This window comes from Ambystoma mexicanum, chromosome 5p (genome assembly GCF_040938575.1).
Source record: "Ambystoma mexicanum isolate Mex_15411 chromosome 5p, UKY_AmexF1_1, whole genome shotgun sequence".
Classification (NCBI taxonomy): Eukaryota; Metazoa; Chordata; class Amphibia; order Caudata; family Ambystomatidae; genus Ambystoma; species Ambystoma mexicanum.
This window is the reverse complement of record NC_090930.1, coordinates 743,630,845-743,648,838: the sequence shown is the minus strand read 5'-3', so window position 1 is coordinate 743,648,838 and position 17,994 is coordinate 743,630,845. Positions and strand designations below refer to the sequence as shown.

General features: G+C 40.9%; 8 non-coding genes across 8 annotated transcripts; 4 read left to right on the top strand and 4 right to left on the bottom strand.

Moving 5' to 3' along the window:
* Positions 1 to 3,604: 3,604 nt before the first annotated feature.
* Positions 3,605 to 3,676, top strand: TRNAQ-CUG (transfer RNA glutamine (anticodon CUG)). The gene has a single exon. It is a non-coding gene; the product is annotated as a tRNA-Gln (tRNA).
* A 913-nt stretch (positions 3,677 to 4,589) lies between these two features.
* Positions 4,590 to 4,661, bottom strand: TRNAQ-UUG (transfer RNA glutamine (anticodon UUG)). Its single transcript has one exon. It is a non-coding gene; the product is annotated as a tRNA-Gln (tRNA).
* Positions 4,662 to 5,903: 1,242 nt separating this feature from the next.
* On the bottom strand, positions 5,904 to 5,975 carry TRNAQ-UUG (transfer RNA glutamine (anticodon UUG)). Its single transcript has one exon. It is a non-coding gene; the product is annotated as a tRNA-Gln (tRNA).
* A 3,656-nt stretch (positions 5,976 to 9,631) lies between these two features.
* Positions 9,632 to 9,703, top strand: TRNAQ-CUG (transfer RNA glutamine (anticodon CUG)). The gene has a single exon. It is a non-coding gene; the product is annotated as a tRNA-Gln (tRNA).
* A 907-nt stretch (positions 9,704 to 10,610) lies between these two features.
* Positions 10,611 to 10,682, bottom strand: TRNAQ-UUG (transfer RNA glutamine (anticodon UUG)). The gene has a single exon. It is a non-coding gene; the product is annotated as a tRNA-Gln (tRNA).
* A 3,350-nt stretch (positions 10,683 to 14,032) lies between these two features.
* TRNAQ-UUG (transfer RNA glutamine (anticodon UUG)) lies at positions 14,033 to 14,113 on the bottom strand. Its single transcript has one exon. It is a non-coding gene; the product is annotated as a tRNA-Gln (tRNA).
* Positions 14,114 to 14,372: 259 nt separating this feature from the next.
* On the top strand, positions 14,373 to 14,444 carry TRNAQ-CUG (transfer RNA glutamine (anticodon CUG)). The gene has a single exon. It is a non-coding gene; the product is annotated as a tRNA-Gln (tRNA).
* A 3,340-nt stretch (positions 14,445 to 17,784) lies between these two features.
* Positions 17,785 to 17,856, top strand: TRNAQ-CUG (transfer RNA glutamine (anticodon CUG)). Its single transcript has one exon. It is a non-coding gene; the product is annotated as a tRNA-Gln (tRNA).
* The last annotated feature ends 138 nt before the right edge of the window (positions 17,857 to 17,994 follow it).

Genomic DNA, 17,994 nt, shown 5'->3' with positions numbered 1-17,994 from the left:
GATAACCAGCACCTTCACGGGTTGACTAGCAAAGCGCAAAGAAGTTCTCATTCGAAATATGAAGTGGGTTATAAAGAATTCGAAACAGGGGTGTGTTTGTGAATGAATGACGTGTATATGTCGTGGCATTATGCGGTTTGCAGGGGGGCGTCCAGCATGAGGGAGGATGCTTGGCAGGAGACACGGGGTCTGGAGGTAGACATGGGAACAACAACCCATGCTCTATAGACCACTTTGAAGTGCACATGGTCTTTGGCACCTCTTGGCCTTTATCGCTCTCTGACAGCTCCACTTGCCAGCGCAAGTACCCCGGTGCGAACTGCCTTTGATAGGGCGGGGGGTGGATTGGGGCGGTGGTCGTGCAGACAAGACACAGGAAGACTCGTGAATGGAGACACACTTATGTGGATTGAAGGTGGGTGGCCAGCGTGAGGGGGGATGCTTGGCAGGAGACACGGGGTCTGGAGGTAGACAATGGGAACAACAACCCATGCTCTATAGACCACTTTGAAGTGCACATGGTCTTTGGCACCTCTTGGCCTTTATCGCTCCCTGACAGCTCCACTTGCCAGCGCAAGTACCCCGGTGCGAACTGCCTTTGATAGGGCGGGGGGTGGATTGGGGCGGTGGTCGTGCAGACAAGACACAGGAAGACTCGTGAATGGAGACACACTTATGTGGATTGAAGGTGGGTGGCCAGCGTGAGGGGGGATGCTTGGCAGGAGACACGGGGTCTGGAGGTAGACAATGGGAACAACAACCCATGCTCTATAGACCACTTTGAAGTGCACATGGTCTTTGGCACCTCTTGGCCTTTATCGCTCCCTGACAGCTCCACTTGCCAGCGCAAGTACCCCGGTGCGAACTGCCTTTGATAGGGCGGGGGGTGGATTGGGGCGGTGGTCGTGCAGACAAGACACAGGAAGACTCGTGAATGGAGACACACTTATGTGGATTGAAGGTGGGCGGCCAGCATGAGGGGGGATGCTTGGCAGGAGACACGGGGTCTGGAGGTAGACAATGGGAACAACAACCCATGCTCTATAGACCACTTTGAAGTGCACATGGTCTTTGGCACCTCTTGGCCTTTATCGCTCCCTGACAGCTCCACTTGCCAGCGCAAGTACCCCGGTGCGAACTGCCTTTGATAGGGCGGGGGGTGGATTGGGGCGGTGGTCGTGCAGACAAGACACAGGAAGACTCGTGAATGGAGACACACTTATGTGGATTGAAGGTGGGCGGCCAGCGTGAGGGAGGATGCTGGCCGGAGACATGTGGTGTGACAAGACAAGGCACAGGAAGACTATTCAATGGAGACACTCTAGATTCATTTAAAAAATCAAAACAACCATTGTTAAAATATATGTTGGGTTTTATTTTAGATCTTAATTTCAATTGAACATAAATAATAAACATTACACATTGTAAAGTTCCGGTTGCAGCACATACAGGGAAAATCTGCGGTATTGTCCACTGTCGCTGGGGAAATGTTGTCTAATGGCAAGTACCGCACAGGCAGGTATTACTCTCCGAACGCGGTTTCCGAGCCTCCCGTGAAGCCACCAAGTGAAGCAACGATAGGCCACCAGCCTGTACCACCTGTGAAAAAGAAAGATGCAAACTGTATTAAAATGACAAAACTTTCTTATCAATGTCGATTCAGGTAAAAAATGTCATTCTGCTTTGAAAAAAATTCTATCTAGAAAATGCACAATATGGAACCAATTTACATGCGTTCGAATGATATGTAGATGTAATTTTATATGTGGGAGAGAGACGACCATGAAATAGTAGTGGCATCACTGACATCACAACCAGAGTATACTTACTCGTTACTCGGATTACGCGGACGAACAGTGCCGCGAAGTTCGTGCATAAGCACCATCATCATCCTCAACACGGTCCGTGAGAGGCAGACTTCCCTGAACTCTGGCAGCTCGGTCATGCATTGCGGACTTGGCTCGCCTTCCGAAATGTAGGCCAAGCACCCGGAATTTTCACGGCAGCAGCAGTTCTCCTCCTCAGTTGGCATTAGCTCGCACCGATTGCACGTGCACCAGGTGGAGACGCCGTCCATGCGACATGGTCCAGGCTGTTCATCCGTTGACTGGTCCTCCCAACTGCCGTCCGAATCCCCATCGTTTTCGCTTGCTTGCCTTTCCAGTAGTTCCTCCTCGGTGTACTCGGGCTCGTACATATACGGCATTATTGTAGCCATTGTGTGGTAAAGAAAGTAAAATAATTTACAGAGATGGTACAGGTGTTCACAAGGCCTAGAAGCGGTGAAGGTAGCTGACCAGAGCACAGAAACGAGTCACAGAATACTCAAAGTAACACAGAGAGAGGAATGGAATCGAAAATCTGCTGCTGTGTGTTGTGAAACGGTGTGTTTATACTTATTGAGGAAAGAGGCGTCCTGCCATTTCCATGGCGACACTTCATTAGCTGAGGCGCAGCGATTGTTGACACGAAACGTGCTTTGGCGTTGGGAAATGGGCGGTACGCGTCTGCTGATGTCAGGCTCAGGGGCGGGGGATTTGATTTAGTGCCGCAAACGCAGGTGAGCCAGGTCGATGGGGGGAAATGATAGGATTATCACAAAATGGCGGATGATTTCGAGTGCGTTAATGGACGAAAAGTCGGGTAAGGTCCATAGGAAAGTTTTCTACGATCTACCGATTTATGCTTAAAAACACATGGCCGAACCGTAGGGACAATAAAAAAAAAGTCCCGGAACTATCCTTTAAGCATGGTATACATACCATAGCATGTAACTGTGCCTACAAATGGAACATTTTGTTCATTTATTAGGGAGTTGTGAAAATGGCAAAATCAAATTGCCATTACTGACACAGACCAGCTGCCGCTGTCCGGACATTTCGTCGAAAGACAATTGGTCGACGTAATTTGGTCGAAAGCCAAATGGTCGATTTTTTTATTTATTTATATATATATTTTTTAGGTTGTAGTTTAGGGAAAAAAAGGGTTTTTTAGAAAAAAAGGGGGTTGGGGGGAGCCCCCCAAACCCCCCCCCCAAAAAAAAAGTGAAAATAAAAAACAAAAGCAATTCGACCATTTGGTTTTCGACCAAATGGTTTCGACCAAATGTCCTGTCGACAAATTTTTTTCGACGAAATGTCTGGCAACCCAGCTGCCGACTGTTGCTATTGACAGGAGTTCTAGGTGAATAAACTGAGGAGATCACCAGTTCAATTACCTGTGAACGCATTTTGAAGCTCATTCACAACCAGTTCATGCCCGTTCTCTCCATTTTGGCTTTCTGGCTGGCCGAGGGGCCCTTCAGTAATGTTCTTTGCTAACCATTACACCATGGGCCCCTTGCTGGTGCAACCTGACAGAGTTGTAACAGAAATGAGAATCGAGATCTCATGCATCATTTTAACAAACTCATATTCCTAGCCCACGGATATTATGCAAATGTGGAACTGTTTAGTTGGTTGTTGCGCAATAGCAAACTCTTTGCTTTACAGCTCATTTGGATAGGATTCTTCCTCTGGGGGCATAAGATAAAAGAATATTGCATACATTCTCTAAAAGGCTCTTTTTTTGCTGCAATGACGTTCATCATTTCACTAAGTATGTAGGTTCCATGGTGTAATGGTTAGCACTCTGGACTCTGAATCCAGCGATCCGAGTTCAAATCTTGGTGGGACCTTGGGAATTACTGTGTTTGTTTTCCTCTCAGTGTCTTGTTTTAATAGCAATGACTCTGCTGTGTCGCCCACTTTCATAGCATTATTCCCTGGGTGCATTCGAAAAAAGAAAGATTTTCCATGGATGACGTTCTTTAGCCACAATGAAACCCACCACTTTCTGTGGTGTGAAAGACTCATGGTGTAATGGTAGCACCCTGGAGGTTGAATCCAATAATTTGCATTCAAATCTCTGTAAGAGCTTACCATCAGTCGAAATTTTCCCTTATCGTTTATTGTGGATGTCTTCTTTGAAGAAAGGTATGATCCAACTAAAGTAAGTACATTCACGAATGGGCCCTTGGTCGGTACAAACAGTATTTATACACCTCAGGCCTTTTGTGAATTAAGAAAAGTGTGTTCTTCGTTCTATTTTTCATCTCAAACTGATACCTTCATGTTACAAACATGTAAAGACTGTTAAGACGCTTGATTAATATCATTGATTCTGAATATGGTCGCTTTTCATAGGATTAACCCTTTAACAATTTTGAAAGAGAATGGCGATACAATAGAGCTGCTTTTCCCAAAATGGTATTATTAATGTTGTTGCTGCATCTTCAAGTAAAAAGAGAATCCATTGGGTCACAGATTGAGCATGTTTCTTAACATTGAGTTACGTTTGAACATTTCAAATCTTTTATGTATGTTTCCGATGCAGATCTGCCCATCGACTCAGAATGACCTCACTGCTCATACATTTTAAAAAAATGCATAAAGGTTAAGGTGCTAGGCACAAAAGTGGATTTTTATGAAAAGTTATGCCAGAGAGTGAGAGCGAAAATGAATACCATACACCACTAACCTTATGAATATTACTATCTTTAGCCTATAATTTAAGACAAAAAGGAGACAAAGTGTGTTAGAGCAAGAGAGAGGTTCCACCGAGACTTGAACTCGGATCGCTGGATTCAAAGTCCAAAGTGCTAACCATTACACCATGGAACCCTTGTTGAGCAGAGCTTCATAAAGGCAATGAGAATATAGGGCACAGTCAAGATTTTTACTGACTTATAGTAAGCATTTACTGATATTATATCGAAGCAGCACTGTTGCTGTTGGATGCTGTGCAATCGCAAAGTATTGGCTTCATGCCTCATTTGGATCAAATTCTTCCTCTGGAGTCTAATGATATAGGAATATTACATAATTTCTCTGATGTGCTCTGTTTTGCCAGAATGAAGTGCATCATGCTACTGATTATATAGGTTCCATGGTGTAATGGTTAGCACTCTGGACTCTGAATCCAGCGATCCGTGTTCAAATCTTGGTGGGACCCTGGGGCTGCTTCTCTTTTAGAGTTGCCTTTCATTTGCAGATAGATATAACAGCAATAGCTTTGCTTTACAGCCCACTTTGATGGCAGTCTTCTTTGACCAAAGAATATTAATAGTTTCTGGGGATGACTCTCTTTTGCCACAAAGAAACTGCCCACTATCATATCTCCAAAGCTCCACGGTATAATGGCTATTAAACTGGCTTTTGATCTCAGCGATTTGCATTCAAAGCCCAGGAGGCCCCTAAAATCAGTTGAATTGTTTCCTGATAATTTAGAGTTCATTTCTTCTTTCCAGAAAGGTGTGATCCAAATAAAGTAAGTGCATTTAAACAAGGGCACTTGATCAGTAAATGCACTACTTTCTAGAACTCATAACTCTTGTAAGTTATAAAAAGTTTGCTCTCCATACGGTTTGTCAGCTCAAAGAATTACATTTTTTACACATTTAATAAGACCATCAAATTGCTTGAAACATAGGAATGATTGTGAAAGTGAATATGATTCACCAAAATAATTGTATAACATTTTTTAATGTTAATAAAATAGGGCTTTTTCCAATCTTTTCACATCAATGTTGTTTCTGCATGTTCCAGTGAGCAGAGAATCTACTGCACATAGTGTGTACATTTTTCATTTCATAGAGTTAAGGTTGGACATTATTCATCTGTGGAAAATGTTTCTGAGAGATATCTGGGTGCCCACTCTGATTGACCTTAGGGATTGTACATTAACGATATGTAGTTGCATCACTGTATTGGTATCAGGCACCAAAGTGCATTTAAATGTAATGTCGTGCAGAGAGAGAGAGAGAGAGTGTGAAAATGGCTACCCGAGTCGACTGAACATCTGAATATTAACTCTGTTGAATTGTAATTTGAGAAATTAGAAAATGGAGTGTAAGAGCAAGATAATGGTTCCACTGAGACTTGAACTCGGATCGTTAGATTCAAAGTCCAAAGTGCTAACCATTACACCATGGAACCCTTGCGCGATGCACCTCAGAGCGTTGAATCAGAAATGGCAATATAGAGCACATTTACAATTTTTACAGATTCATAGTCCCAATTGACTGATATCATACAAACACAGCAATGTTGTCGATTGACGTTGTGCTATAGCAATCTCTGTGCTTTATAAATCATGTAGATCAAATTTTTCCTCTTGAGGCATATGATTAAGCAATATTAAATATTGTTTCTGACTGCCTCTGTTTTGGCATAATGAAGTTCAGCATTTGCGTAAGTATTTAGGTTCCATGGTCTAATGGTTAGTAGGCTGTACTCTGAATTTAGTAATCCGACATGTTATAGCTATATTTTGTTTTCCTTTGGGTGTATTGTCATTTTATGCACATAGATTTCCTAGCAGTGGCTGTGATGAATAGTTCAATTTGATAGCAGCTTCCTTTCGAGAATTTGAAAAAAAAAGAATTAAATAGTCTCTCTGGATGACTCTGCTTTGATTTCTATGTGCACATTCCTTTTGCGTTTCAGAGGGATTGACCAACATACACAACAGTGCTTGGAAGACCTCTTCCTCCCTCATGGCATGTAAAGCTAACCTCTCTCCTACCTTGTGTTTTTTTACTTTTTAACTTCCCCTTCCGAGTCATGATTATGTAACTGAATTTACATTTTTAGATTTTAACTGCAGTAGTTGCTTGTTTTTCATTTTTATTTTTTGTGTACGCATACATCCCTTTTTGTGGGGAGGGGGAGTGATGTCTGTTTACTTATATTAGCTAATATAGGTCATTTTATGTCCGCTTACAATATGTGTCAGGATTTTTTATGTCGTTTCCAATCAATGTCTAATATCAAGTGGTTTGCAGCAGTCATACAAAGGCATGTAACACCCCCAAAACACCTACATAAGTTAGAAATACTCAGGAAGAGTACTCAGTTTATGAAAAGGCGGTGAATCCCAAATAGAACTCAAAATGTAAGCTAGCAAGCAGACCGTGCACCCCTGTTTGGAACTATGACCTGTGTGATGCCCTCTATTAACAGAACAATGTAACTGTAGCCCATGTCACATAAAATAGAAAGTAGAGATTATGCAAATTAACTCCCAGAAGAGCCTGGTGTCACCCCAAAAGGTGTCATGCTTTTCACACCAAGAAACATCCACACATAGATCCCTGCGAACCTCAAAAACGTACAGGAAACCCTGTCCAGCGCTTTGCTCCGAGAGGAGATAAGGTTGAAAAACCACCCTATGTTAAAAGTGTCCAGAATCCATGCCAGCTGCCCTGTCTATAGAACCTGGCCGTTTGTGGCCATTCGGGGCCTAGGGGCATGAGTGGAAGGGTTTAACCTGCCTGGGTTCTTGGGGATGGTTTCATCATGCCTCAGTTTACAATGGCACTCTGCCGCTTTGTCAGGTTTTAAAGAAGCCTGACTCCTGCAGGGCAAAAGATCTGATTATTTCCTTACATGTTTTGTACGTAAGAATGCGGATGGTGCTCTGAACCTCCTATGGTGGTTATTAAGCATGGTATACATACCATAGCATGTAACTGTGCCTACAAATGGAACATTTTGTTCATTTATTAGGGAGTTGTGAAAATGGCAAAATCAAATTGCCATTACTGACACAGACCAGCTGCCGCTGTCCGGACATTTCGTCGAAAGACATTTGGTCGACGTAATTTGGTTGAAAGCCAAATGGTCGATTTTTTTATTTATTTATATATATATATTTTAGGTTGTAGTTTAGGGAAAAAAAGGGGTTTTTAGAAAAAAAGGGGGTTGGGGGGACCCCCCCAAACCCCCCCCCAAAAAAAAAAAAGTGAAAATAAAAAACAAAAGCAATTCGACCATTTGGTTTTCGACCAAATGGTTTCGACCAAATGTCCTGTCGGCAAATTTTTTTCGACGAAATGTCTGGCAACCCAGCTGCCGACTGTTGCTATTGACAGGAGTTCCAGGTGAATAAACTGAGGAGATCACCAGTTCAATTACCTGTGAACGCATTTTGAAGCTCATTCACAACCAGTTCATGCCCGTTCTCTCCATTTTGGCTTTCTGGCTGGCCGAGGGGCCCTTCAGTAATGTTCTTTGCTAACCATTACACCATGGGCCCCTTGCTGGTGCAACCTGACAGAGTTGTAACAGAAATGAGAATCGAGATCTCATGCATCATTTTAACAAACTCATATTCCTAGCCCACGGATATTATGCAAATGTGGAACTGTTTAGTTGGTTGTTGCGCAATAGCAAACTCTTTGCTTTACAGCTCATTTGGATAGGATTCTTCCTCTGGAGGCATAAGATAAAAGAATATTGCATACATTCTCTAAAAGGCTCTTTTTTTGCTGCAATGACGTTCATCATGTCACTAAGTATGTAGGTTCCATGGTGTAATTGTTAGCACTCTGAATCCAGCGATCCGAGTTCAAATCTCGGTGGGACCTTGGGAATTACTGTGTTTGTTTTCCTCTCAGTGTCTTGTTTTAATAGCAATGACGCTGCTGTGTCGCCCACTTTCATAGCATTATTCCCTGGGTGCATTTGAAAAAAGAAAGATTTTCCATGGATGACGCTCTTTAGCCACAATGAAACCCACCACTTTCTGTGGTGTGAAAGACCCATGGTGTAATGGTAGCACCCTGGAGGTTGAATCCAATAATTTGCATTCAAATCTCTGTAAGAGCTTACCATCAGTCGAACCTTTCCCTTATCGTTTATTGTGGATGTCTTCTTTGAAGAAAGGTATGATCCAACTAAAGTAAGTACATTCACGAATGGGCCCTTGGTCGGTACAAACAGTATTTATACACCTCAGGCCTTTTGTGAAATAAGAAAAGTGTGTTCTTCGTTCTATTTTTCATCTCAAACTGATACCTTCATTTTACAAACATGTAAAGACTGTTAAGACGCTTGATTAATATCATTGATTCTGAATATGGTCGCTTTTCATAGGATTAACCCTTTAACAATTTTGAAAGAGAATGGCGATACAATAGAGCTGCTTTTCCCAAAATGGTATTATTAATGTTGTTGCTGCATCTTCAAGTAAAAGAGAATCAATTGGGTCACAGATTGAGCATGTTTCTTAACATTGAGTTAAGTTTGAACATTTCAAATCTTTTATGTATGTTTCCGATGCAGATCTGCCCATCGACTCAGAATGACCTCACTGTTCATGCATTTAAAAAAAATGCATAAAGGTTAAGGTGCTAGGCAGAAAAGTGGATTTTTATGAAAAGTTATGCCAGAGAGTGAGAGCGAAAATGAATACCCTACACCACTAACCTTATGAATATTACTATCTTTGGCCTATAATTTAAGACAAAAAGGAGACATAGTTTGTTAGAGCAAGAGAGAGGTTCCAGCGAGACTTCAAAGTACAAAGTGCTAACCATTACACCATGGAACCCTTGTTGAGCAGAGTTTCATAAAGGCAATGAGAATATAGGGCACAGTCAAGATTTTTACTGACCTATAGTAAGCATTTACTGATATTATATTGAAGCAGCACTGTTGCTGTTGGATGCTGTGCAATCTCAAAGTATTGGCTTCATGCCTCATTTGGATCAAATTCTTCCTCTGGAGTCTAATGATATAGTAATATTACATATTTTCTCTGATGTGCTCTGTTTTGCCAGAATGAAGTGCATCATGCTACTGATTCTGTAGGTTCCATGGTGTAATGGTTAGCACTCTGGACTCTGAATCCAGCGATCCGAGTTCAAATCTCGGTGGGACCTTGGGGCTGCTTCTCTTTTAGAGTTGCCTTTCATTTGCAGATAGATATAACAGCAATAGCTTTGCTTTACAGCCCACTTTGATGGCAGTCTTCTTTGACGAAAGAATATTAATAGTTTCTGGGGATGACTCTCTTTTGCCACAAAGAAACTGCCCACTCTCTTATCTCCAAAGCTCCAAGTTATAATGGCTATTAAACTGGCTTTTGATCTGAGCGATTTGCATTCAAAGCCCAGGAGGCCCCTAAAATCAGTTGAATTGTTTCCTGATAATTTAGAGTTTATTTCTTCTTTCGAGAAAGGTGTGATCCAAATAAAGTAAGTACATTTAAACAAGGGCACTTGATCAGTAAATGCGCTATTTTCTAGAACTCATAACTCTTGTAAGTTATAAAAAGTTTGCTCTCCATACAGTTTGTCAGCTCAAAGAATTACATGTTTTACACATTTAATAACACCATCAAATTGCTTGAATCATAGGAATGATTGTGAAAGTGAATATGATTCACCAAAATAATTGTATAACATTTTTTAATGTTAATAAAATAGGGCTTTTTCCAATCTTTTCACATCAATGTTGTTTCTGCATGTTCCAGTGAGCAGAGAATCTACTGCATATAGTGTGTACATTTTTCTTTTCATAGAGTTAAGGTTGGACATTATTCATCTGTGGAAAATGTTTCTGAGAGATATCTGGGTGCCCACTCTGATTGACCTTAGGGATTGTACATTAACGATATGTAGTTGCATCACTGTATTGGTATCAGGCACCAAAGTGCATTTAAATGTAAAGTCGTGCAGAGAGAGAGAGAGTGTGAAAACGGCTACCTGAGTCGACTGAACTTCTGAATATTAACTCTGTTGAATTGTAATTTGAGAAATTAGAAAATGGAGTGTAAGAGCAAGATAATGGTTCCACCGAGACTTGAACTCGGATCGTTGGATTCAAAGTCCAAAGTGCTAACCATTACACCATGGAACCCTTGCGAGATGCACCTGAGAGCGTTGAATCAGAAATGGCAATATAGAGCACATTTACAATTTTTACAGATTCATAGTCCCAATTGACTGATATCATACAAACACAGCAATGTTGTCGATTGACGTTGTGCTATAGCAATCTCTGTGCTTTATAGATCATGTAGATCAAATTCTTCCTCTTGAGGCATATGATTAAGCAATATTAAATATTGTTTCTGACTGCCTCTGTTTTGGCATAATGAAGTTCAGCATTTGCGTAAGTATTTAGGTTCCATGGTCTAATGGTTAGTAGGCTGGACTCTGAATTTAGTAATCCGACATGTTATAGCTATATTTTGTTTTCCTTTGGGTGTATTGTCATTTTATGCACATAGATTTCCTAGCAGTGGCTGTGATGAATAGTTCAATTTGATAGCAGCTTCCTTTCGAGAATTTGAAAAAAAAAGAATTAAATAGTCTCTCTGGATGACTCTGCTTTGATTTCTATGTGCACATTCCTTTTGCGTTTCAGAGGGATTGACCAACATACACAACAGTGCTTGGAAGACCTCTTCCTCCCTCATGGCATGTAAAGCTAACCTCTCTCCTACCTTGTGTTTTATTACTTTTTAACTTCCCCTTCCGAGTCATGATCATGTAACTGAATTTACATTTTTAGATTTTAACTGCAGTAGTTGCTTGTTTTTCATTTTTATTTTTTGTGTACGCATACATCCCTTTTTGTGGGGAGGGGGGAGTGATGTCTGTTTACTTATATTAGCTAATATAGGTCATTTTATGTCCGCTTACAATATGTGTCAGGATTTTTTATGTCGTTTCCAATCAATGTCCAATATCAAGTGGTTTGCAGCAGTCATACAAAGGCACGTAACACCCCCAAAACACCTAAATAAGTTAGAAATACTCCGGAAGAGTACTCAGTTTATGAAAAGGCGGTGAATCCCAAATAGAACTGTAAATGTAAGCTAGCAAGCAGACCGTGCACCCCTGTTTGGAACTATGACCTGTGTGTTGCCCTCTATTAACAGAACAATGTAACTGCAGCCCATGTCACATAAAATAGAAAGTAGAGATTCTGCAAATTAACTCCCAGAAGAGCCTGGTGTCACCCCAAAAGGTGTCATGCTTTTCACACCAAGAAACATCCACACATAGATCCCTGCAAACCTCAGAAACGTACAGGAAACCCTGTCCAGCGCTTTGCTCCCAGAGGAGATAAGGTTGAAAAACCACCCTATGTTAAAAGTGTCCATAATCCATGCCAGCTGCCCTGTCTATAGAACCTGGCCGTTCGTGGCCATTCGGGGCCTAGGGGCATGAGTGGAAGGGTTTAACCTGCCTGGGTTCTTGGGCATGGTTTCATCATGCCTCAGTTTACAATGGCACTCTGCCGCTTTGTCAGGCTTTAAAGAAGCCTGACTCCTGCAGAGCAAAAGATCTGATTATTTCCTTACATGTTTTGTACGTAAGAATGCGGATGGTGCTCTGAACCTCCTATGGTGGTTATTAAGCATGGTATACATACCATAGCATGTAACTGTGCCTACAAATGGAACATTTTGTTCATTTATTAGGGAGTTGTGAAAATGGCAAAATCAAATTGCCATTACTGACACAGACCAGCTGCCGCTGTCCGGACATTTCGTCGAAAGACATTTGGTCGATGTAATTTGGTCGAAAGCCAAATGGTCGATTTTTTTATTTATTTATATATATATTTTTTAGGTTGTAGTTTAGGGAAAAAAAGGGGTTTTTAGAAAAAAAGGGGGATGGGGGACCCCCCCAAACCCCCCCCCCAAAAAAAAAGTGAAAATAAAAAACAAAAGCAATTCGACCATTTGGTTTTCGATCAAATGGTTTCGACCAAATGTCCTGTCGACAAATTTTTTTCAACGAAATGTCTGGCAACCCAGCTGCCGACTGTTGCTATTGACAGGAGTTCTAGGTGAATAAACTGAGGAGATCACCAGTTCAATTGCCTGTGAACGCATTTTGAAGCTCATTCACAACCAGTTCATGCCCGTTCTCTCCATTTTGGCTTTCTGGCTGGCCGAGGGGCCCTTCAGTAATGTTCTTTGCTAACTATTACACCATGGGCCCCTTGCTGGTGCCACCTGACAGAGTTGTAACAGAAATGAGAATCGAGATCTCATGCATCATTTTAACAAACTCATATTCCTAGCCCACGGATATTATGCAAATGTGGAACTGTTTAGTTGGTTGTTGCGCAATAGCAAACTCTTTGCTTTACAGCTCATTTGGATAGGATTCTTCCTCTGGAGGCATAAGATAAAAGAATATTGCATACATTCTCTAAAAGGCTCTTTTTTTGCTGCAATGACGTTCATCATGTCGCTAAGTATGTAGGTTCCATGGTGTTATGGTTAGCACTCTGGACTCTGAATCCAGCGATCCAAATTCAAATCTCGTTGGGACCTTGGGAATTACTGTGTTTGTTTTCCTCTCAGTGTCTTGTTTTAATAGCAATGACGCTGCTGTGTCGCCCACTTTCATAGCATTATTCCCTGGGTGCATTTGAAAAAAGAAAGATTTTCCATGGATGACGCTCTTTAGCCACAATGAAACCCACCACTTTCTGTGGTGTGAAAGACCCATGGTGTAATGGTAGCACCCTGGAGGTTGAATCCAATAATTTGCATTAAAATCTCATTAAGAGCTTACCATCAGTCGAACCTTTCCCTTATCGTTTATTGTGGATGTCTTCTTTGAAGAAAGGTATGATCTAACTAAAGTAAGTACATTCACGAATGGGCCCTTGGTCGGTACAAACAGTATTTATACACCTCAGGCCTTTTGTGAATTAAGAAAAGTGTGTTCTTCGTTCTATTTTTCATCTCAAACTGATACCTTCATTTTACAAACATGTAAAGACTGTTAAGACGCTTGATTAATATCATTGATTCTGAATATGGTCGCTTTTCATAGGATTAACCCTTTAACAATTTAGAAAGAGAATGGCGATACAATAGAGCTGCTTTTCCCAAAATGGTATTATTAATGTTGTTGCTGCATCTTCAAGTAAAAAGAGAATCCATTGGGTCACAGATTGAGCATGTTTCTTAACATTGAGTTAAGTTTGAACATTTCAAATCTTTTATGTATGTTTCCGATGCAGATCTGCCCATCGACTCAGAATGACCTCACTGTTCATACATTTAAAAAAAATGCATAAAGGTTAAGGTGCTAGGCACAAAAGTGGATTTTTATGAAAAGTTATGCCAGAGAGTGAGAGCGAAAATGAATACCCTACACCACTAACCTTATGAATATTACGATCTTTGGCCTATAATTTAAGACAAAAAGGAGACAAAGTGTGTTAGAGCAAGAGAGAGGTTCCACCGAGACTTGAACTCGGATCACTCGGATCGCTGGATTCAAAGGCCAAAGTGCTAACCATTACACCATGGAACCCTTGTTGAGCAGAGCTTCATAAAGGCAATGAGAATATAGGGCACAGTCAAGATTTTTACCGACCTATAGTAAGCGTTTACTGATATTATATCGAAGCAGCACTGTTGCTGTTGGATGCTGTGCAATCGCAAAGTATTGGCTTCATGCCTCATTTGGATCAAATTCTTCCTCTGGAGTCTAATGACATAGGAATATTACATATTTTCTCTGATGTGCTCTGTTTTGCCAGAATGAAGTGCATCATGCTACTGATTATGTAGGTTCCATGGTGTAATGGTTAGCACTCTGGATTCTGAATCCAGCGATCCGAGTTCAAATCCCGTTGGGACCTTGGGGCTGCTTCTCTTTTAGAGTTGCCTTTCATTTGCAGATAGATATAACAGCAATAGCTTTGCTTTACAGCCCACTTTGATGGCAGTCTTCTTTGACCAAAGAATATTAATAGTTTCTGGGGATGACTCTCTTTTGCCACAAAGAAACTGCCCACTCTCATATCTCCAAACCTCCAAGGTATAATGGCTATTAAACTGGCTTTTGATCTCAGCGATTTGCATTCAAAGCCCAGGAGGCCCCTAAAATCAGTTGAATTGTTTCCTGATAATTTAGAGTTTATTTCTTCTTTCCAGAAAGGTGTGATCCAAATAAAGTAAGTACATTTAAACAAGGGCACTTGATCAGTAAATGCACTACTTTCTAGAACTCATAACTCTTGTAAGTTATAAAAAGTTTGCTCTCCATACAGTTTGTCAGCTCAAAGAATTACATTTTTTACACATTTAATAAAACCATCAAATTGCTTGAAACATAGGAATGATTGTGAAAGTGAATATGATTCACCAAAATAATTGTATAACATTTTTTAATGTTAATAAAATAGGGCTTTTTCCAATCTTTTCACATCAATGTTGTTTCTGCATGTTCCAGTGAGCAGAGAATCTACTGCACATAGTGTGTACATTTTTCTTTTCATAGAGTTAAGGTTGGACATTATTCATCTGTGGAAAATGTTTCTGAGAGATATCTGGGTGCCCACTCGGATTGACCTTAGGGATTGTACATTAACGATATGTAGTTGCATCACTGTATTGGTATCAGGCACCAAAGTGCATTTAAATGTAATGTCGTGCAGAGAGAGAGAGAGAGTGTGAAAATGGCTACCTGAGTCGACTGAACTTCTGAATATTAACTCTGTTGAATTGTAATTTGAGAAATTAGAAAATGGAGTGTAAGAGCAAGATAATGGTTCCACCGAGACTTGATTGTTGGATTCAAAGTCCAAAGTGCTAACCATTACACCATGGAACCCTTGCGAGATGCACCTGAGAGTGTTGAATCAGAAATGGCAATATAGAGCACATTTACAATTTTTACAGATTCATAGTCCCAATTGACTGATATCATACAAACACAGCAATGTTGTCGATTGACGTTGTGCTATAGCAATCTCTGTGCTTTATAGATCATGTAGATCAAATTCTTCCTCTTGAGGCATATGATTAAGCAATATTAAATATTGTTTCTGACTGCCTCTGTTTTGGCATAATGAAGTTCAGCATTTGCGTAAGTATTTAGGTTCCATGGTCTAATGGTTAGTAGGCTGGACTCTGAATTTAGTAATCCGACATGTTATAGCTATATTTTGTTTTCCTTTGGGTGTATTGTCATTTTATGCACATAGATTTCCTAGCAGTGGCTGTGATGAATAGTTCAATTTGATAGCAGCTTCCTTTCGAGAATTTGAAAAAAAAAGAATTAAATAGTCTCTCTGGATGACTCTGCTTTGATTTCTATGTGCACATTCCTTTTGCGTTTCAGAGGGATTGACCAACATACACAACAGTGCTTGGAAGACCTCTTCCTCCCTCATGGCATGTAAAGCTAACCTCTCTCCTACCTTGTGTTTTTTTACTTTTTAACTTCCCCTTCCGAGTCATGATCATGTAACTGAATTTACATTTTTAGATTTTAACTGCAGTAGTTGCTTGTTTTTCATTTTTATTTTTTGTGTACGCATACATCCCTTTTTGTGGGGAGGGGGGAGTGATGTCTGTTTACTTATATTAGCTAATATAGGTCATTTTATGTCCGCTTACAATATGTGTCAGGATTTTTTATGTCGTTTCCAATCAATGTCTAATATCAAGTGGTTTGCAGCAGTCATACAAAGGCACGTAACACCCCGAAAACACCTACATAAGTTAGAAATACTCCGGAAGAGTACTCAGTTTATGAAAAGGCGGTGAATCCCAAATAGAACTGTAAATGTAAGCTAGCAAGCAGACCGTGCACCCCTGTTTGGAACTATGACCTGTGTGTTGCCCTCTATTAACAGAACAATGTAACTGCAGCCCATGTCACATAAAATAGAAAGTAGAGATTATGCAAATTAACTCCCAGAAGAGCCTGGTGTCACCCCAAAAGGTGTCATGCTTTTCACACCAAGAAACATCCACACATAGATCCCTGCGAACCTCAAAAACGTACAGGAAACCCTGTCCAGCGCTTTGCTCCCAGAGGAGATAAGGTTGAAAAACCACCCTATGTTAAAAGTGTCCATAATCCATGCCAGCCGCCCTGTCTATAGAACCTGGCCGTTCGTGGCCATTCGGGGCCTAGGGGCATGAGTGGAAGGGTTTAACCTGCCTGGGTTCTTGGGCATGGTTTCATCATGCCTCAGTTTACAATGCACTCTGCCGCTTTGTCAGGCTTTAAAGAAGCCTGACTCCTGCAGAGCAAAAGATCTGATTATTTCCTTACATGTTTTGTACGTAAGAATGCGGATGGTGCTCTGAACCTCCTATGGTGGTTATTAAGCATGGTATACATACCATAGCATGTAACTGTGCCTACAAATGGAACATTTTGTTCATTTATTAGGGAGTTGTGAAAATGGCAAAATCAAATTGCCATTACTGACACAGACCAGCTGCCGCTGTCCGGACATTTCGTCGAAAGACATTTGGTCGACGTAATTTGGTCGAAAGCCAAATGGTCGATTTTTTTATTTATTTATATATATATTTTTTAGGTTGTAGTTTAGGGAAAAAAAGGGGTTTTTAGAAAAAAAGGGGGATGGGGGGACCCCCCCAAACTCCCCCCCCAAAAAAAAAAGTGAAAATAAAAAACAAAAGCAATTCGACCATTTGGTTTTCGATCAAATGGTTTTGACCAAATGTCCTGTCGACAAATTTTTTTCGACGAAATGTCTGGCAACCCAGCTGCCGACTGTTGCTATTGACAGGAGTTCTAGGTGAATAAACTGAGGAGATCACCAGTTCAATTACCTGTGAACGCATTTTGAAGCTCATTCACAACCAGTTCATGCCCGTTCTCTCCATTTTGGCTTTCTGGCTGGCCGAGGGGCCCTTCAGTAATGTTCTTTGCTAACCATTACACCATGGGCCCCTTGCTGGTGCCACCTGACAGAGTTGTAACAGAAATGAGAATCGAGATCTCATGCATCATTTTAACAAACTCATATTCCTAGCCCACGGATATTATGCAAATGTGGAACTGTTTAGTCGGTTGTTGCGCAATAGCAAACTCTTTGCTTTACAGCTCATTTGGATAGGATTCTTCCTCTGGAGGCATAAGATAAAAGAATATTGCATACATTCTCTAAAAGGCTCTTTTTTTGCTGCAATGACGTTCATCATGTCACTAAGTATGTAGGTTCCATGGTGTAATGGTTAGCACTCTGGACTCTGAATCCAGCGATCCGAGTTCAAATCTCGGTGGGACCTTGGGAATTACTGTGTTTGTTTTCCTCTCAGTGTCTTGTTTTAATAGCAATGACGCTGCTGTGTCGCCCACTTTCATAGCATTATTCCCTGGGTACATTTGAAAAAAGAAAGATTTTCCATGGATGACGCTCTTTAGCC